The 5,189-nt window shown below is 27.4% G+C and overlaps 1 protein-coding gene across 2 annotated transcripts in view; it reads left to right on the top strand.

Moving 5' to 3' along the window:
* LOC117182313 (SET and MYND domain-containing protein 4-like) overlaps nucleotides 1–5,189 on the top strand; it is a 28,412-nt gene that overhangs the window by 18,632 nt on the left and 4,591 nt on the right. The gene's annotated exons all lie outside the window — the stretch shown is intronic.

Genomic DNA, 5,189 nt, shown 5'->3' on the forward strand with positions numbered 1-5,189 from the left:
AAGGAATAACTTTATATACTGAAATATTCTGTTCTATAAACTAAGAATTACAAAAACTTTACGAAGTTTACCGATATTTCCAAACGTTTTTAGGGACATCACGAGATTTCAAGGGATTATAAAAGGTTTTAGGGTATTTTAAATGATTTCAAAGAATTAACTAAGGTTTCGAAATTTTCAAATGACTTAAATTTTTTTTAAAGTATATAAAGATAATACAATTTTAGAAAGAATCTCAATTTTTCATTTTAGAGGATTTTATAGACTTTCAAGAAGTATACGATTTTTCACAATTTTAACGGATATCGAAGGATACTGATGGAGGCTTAGCGATTTTGAAGGATTTGTATGAATTGAGAACGATTGCGGTGATCTATAAAAGATTTTATAAGGGATTTTAAGAGTACTTAAGAAATTTCGAAATACTTCGAAATATGTCACGGGATTTTAATTCAAGAGTTATCAAAGTATTTTCACGAATTTTTAAGGATGTCAGGGGATTTTAATGGGATTTCGAACGTTTCAAGACAGTTGATGGAATTTTGTGAGATTTAAAAATATTTGCAAAGGTTGAAAAGGATTTCAAAGTTTTTAATGAATTTTAGATATTTAAAAGGTTTTCAATGATTTCACAGGATTTCAAAATATTCCAAACCATATCCATAGATTTTAGATGATTTCGTAAGATTTCAAAAGATTTAACGGAATTTCAAATGATTTCCAATTTGAAGGATTTCGAGAAATACGAAAAGCTTTTTAAATATTTTAAGTAATTTTAAGAGATTCGAAATTCCTTGCAAATTTTCTAAAAAACATCAAAATTGAGAAAATGGCGGGAAGTTTTTCTAAAAATGTTCAAAGTCAATTTTCTTGAAAATAATCTTTTTTTCTGTAAAACAAAAATTCACTCTTTTTTCCAAGGCTACACCAGAGAAGAAAAAAGTCGGAGGAACAACATTTTTTCTATTTCAAAGTTATAGAAAAATGTCTCTTCATACTTCTGTTTCACGTTGTCTTTAAAATTTTTCAGAAAATATGACTTTTATTTCTTTCGAATTTTTTTCAAGAGTACAATTTCATAGTTTTATAAACATAAAGAATATCATTTAATAGTCTCAACAACTTTTGCATCCAACTGTTTTTCCTTCGTAATTAATAAATAAATTAATTAAAAACAATCAATTATAAATAAAAATCTTAAATATGTTTCATGTAAATTTATCCCGTATTTAACTAATTTTAAATTTAAGGTAAGATTTTATTAATTAGTATATTTTTGTCTATAAATGAGACGAATCTAATGATGTCAGGAAGCATATTTTCCTGTTTTTCCATTTTAGGTCATTTTTCACATAAGAAGGTTAATGAGATGGAAATTGCGTTTCTTGTAATATTTTAAAAAAATACTTTTTTATTTAAAAATATCTCTTTTCTGACCCTCACGACCTTTTAATTTCACATGACTTATGGATGACCCCTGATTAATAATATATAAACAATTAAAGTGACTAAATTGGCTTTTTCAGCTTTGTGAATTTTTATCGGAAGAAAAATACAGAAAGAAATTCACTATTAGCTGAAATTATTATATCTGCACTCATAGAACGGAAATAACTATAATAATATATAAGTTGATTATTATAAACAATTTTTATGAAAAAATTCTTACTAGTGTTTTTTTCTGGCAGAATAACTATATCACAATTAAGCTTACTACTTAAATCATTAAGGGCTAAATAACTTTTTTCTACTATCAAACGGCATTTTCTGACATTTTTCATTCGTAATTTTTATTAACATTTGCGAAAATGGTTAATTAGAGTCTCATATCCTAATTTTGAATCGCTGTTTATTCTAAAATTCCAGTGAAAAAACGTCTCTTTTGTATGTAAAAATGATGAATAGTAGATTTTATGTAAAAATTGCTTATAAAAGTCATCTAAATGATTTTTAATCAATTTCCTTGGTTAATCTTCAAAGAAATGTCATCCAAATAAAAACTAAAGAAAAATAGTTTTTCTACGATTAAACGGCCGATTGGAGCATTTATTTAAAGTAATTTTTATTAAAAATGAATATTATTCACGTTTAATGGATTTCGAAGTATATAAATGCCTTTAAGGATAATCGCGAATCACTTTTGGCAAGAAAAAATATTTGTTATCAATAATTTTTTTATTAGACGCGTAGTTTTTATTTGAATCTCGAATAATTAGATTACAAACAAATTAAATTGGTTGAAAAAGAGACAGGGTACAATACAATGTTTAATAACAAAATTGTTTCCAGATTAAAAATTAAAATTTTCTTTTCACTTTTTTTCCTCACGAGACACGTGATGAAAGTGTGATCGTTAAGGGCAAAGGTGCTTTAACAAAAGAGAATTCACAATCTAACTTTCAGTTGTCGATGGTTTAACCTTTAATTTTTTAAATACTATACAAAAATACGTGGGTTGTACAATGTCCGATCACGAAGGACGAGACCCAACCGGTGCGCGCTTTAGGCGCGCTTAAAAGTGTGAGCCGCGTGCGTAGCGCGTGTTGAAAATGTTCCCACGCAGCGCCCAGATTTTTATATATGTATTGTTGCTCTATAAAAATAAATCGCAAACCTCAGTTCTCCTAATAACATAATACTGATAAATCTAAAAAAGAAACTTTTAAATCAGGTAAGAAGTATGACTTGTGAGCGATTTTGAACAGTAAACTCCTATTCTAGATCAGTGCAGTCCCAATTAAAATTTGTTTGCTCAGTACAAAACTAATCTTTTTCGTTGAAAGTTGATCGTTTTTTATAAAAAATACAACTGTAGGGTTGTAAATTAATCTGCCTTAGTTAAGGATTCAACTGTTTTGTTGAAAATGCATCTCTTTTGATTGAATTCAAATGCTTATTTTATTTATTTGAAACATTATATTTGAGTTTAAAATTAAGCTATTTATTTGTTTGAAAATGATACTGTTTTTATGAAAATTTAATTCTTTGCTTGAAAATGCATCATTCCAGTTGAAAATTTATCTACTTGGTTAAAAATTATTTTTAGGTTAAAAATCTACCTACTTGCTTTAAAATTGAACCACTTTATTAGAAATTCATTTTATGTTGCAAATTTGTAATTTATAACTTGAAAATTTAACTATTTGGTAGAAAATTGTTTTTTTATTAAGAAAATTAACTATTTTGTTGATATGTCTGTTGATATGTTATTAACTTTGTTGAAACTAAAAATTAATTTTGTTTTGTCTAAAAATTTAAATATTCCATTTTTGATTGAAAATTTGTCGTTTATAACTTGAAAATTTGACTGTTTGGTAGAAAATTTATGTATGTTGTGGAAAATTTGTTTTTTTTTGTTTTGTTAGAAAATTAATTTTTTTTTCTTGAAAATTCATGTTTTTGGTTGAGGATTCAAGTACCCAGTTAAAAATTCGTCTATTATTATTGCTTTCAACTGTTTGAACAGTTGTTATCTGCTTCAAATTAATTCACTCACCCTTTCATTGTCATTGACACATCTATAGGCAAACAAAAGTCATGCCATATTTGCATCATGACATACGTGGGCCTTTCAAAAGAAAATTCTTTAACGTGATCCGATTTAATTGTGCCTGAAAATTTTAAGGTTTTTGGGGTCGCTGAATTCAATTCCGATGTTGGATTTCCAAAATTCAAAATGGCGGATTCCATATGTCGGAGAAGAATGATTACAAATTTTCGGACCTTGATAAAATTGATGATACTTATGTTTTTGGGGTCGTTGAATTGAAATCAGGGTTTGCATTTTCAAGTTTCAAAATTGCGGGTCCAACATGACAGACAAAAATCATAAAAAATGTTTAGAATTTTATCGGATTATCCATATTTATGTTTTTAAAGATGTTCAAATAAAACTGTAATATGTCCAATGTGGCATAAAAAATTATAAATCAGCATAAATTATAAAAATATTTGTATTACAGGTATGTTATAGAGTGATAGTTCTTATAAATTACCGCTTTCAGCCGAACCCAGAATCACGAAACGAGAACGTGGCGGTTATTGAATCCTTTTTTTTTATTTCCAAATATTTTTAATAATTCATGACTGCCATGTTGGACCCGCTATTTTGAAATTTTTGAATTCAACAATAGATTTCGATACAGAGACCCCAAAAACCTAAGTATCACCAATTTAATGTAACTTCCAACATTTTAGTAACTCACGTCTGCCTATGCTAGATTCGCCATTTTTAATTTGAAAAATCCAAAATCAGATTTGAAATAAGCGTCGCCCAGAAAATATGTACTAGCAATTTTATCCCGATCCAAATAGGTTTACTATTTCATATCCGGCATATTAGGTACGACATTTTTTAATTTTCAAAATCCAGCTTCATATTTCGATTCAGCGACCTCAAAAACACTGACCCTGCAATATTGTTGGATCAAATAAAAATAGCAAAAAAAGGTTTCGTTCATTTGAACTTTCTGAACTTCAGGTACATGCAATTTCATGATTCCGTTTTTGGTTTAAAAAATATCGGTTTTAATTGAAAGTTCAACTATATGGTTTAAAATTAATTTGCCTTGATTAAAAATTAATTAATTTGCTTCAGGATTTAACTTTTTTTAGTGTACTGTTTCTTTTTAATCCTACTGGTTAATAATACGATGATTTAGTTGAAAATGAATCTTCGTAAGTTGAAAACATAACCATTCGAATAAAGTTTTTTTTTATTGAAAATTTAACTGTTTTTTTTTTAATTATTCCTTTTGGATGAAATTTCATGTATAGGTAAATAATAATAAAAATTAAATGAATATATATTTCAAGCAAATGTGATAGAAACATGATGATTACTCTTTAACTTTAAACGTATTGCACCATACAAGAAAACACTTTTACAACAATGGTGATAAGTTGGTGCGATTCTATAGAACTTTACCTTCAAAATTATCCTAAAAACTATAAATAATGTTTACTATATTAGATTTCATTTAAATTTAAATAAAACATGAAAATTTGCACGATTTTTGCAATATCTTATTAAAAGGATGACAAAATGACTTCATCCTGGCTCATTTTATCGAGAATACCAATAGCTTTCAGCTACAGTCTGTCAAGTTAAAGCGTGGGTGGCTTTACTCGCAGTCGGTAAGGTGTATCGACATGATTTTGGTGTCAAAATATTAAGAAGAGCTCCCTCT

Source organism: Belonocnema kinseyi, chromosome 10 (assembly GCF_010883055.1).
Source record: "Belonocnema kinseyi isolate 2016_QV_RU_SX_M_011 chromosome 10, B_treatae_v1, whole genome shotgun sequence".
NCBI classification, from domain to species: domain Eukaryota; kingdom Metazoa; phylum Arthropoda; class Insecta; order Hymenoptera; family Cynipidae; genus Belonocnema; species Belonocnema kinseyi.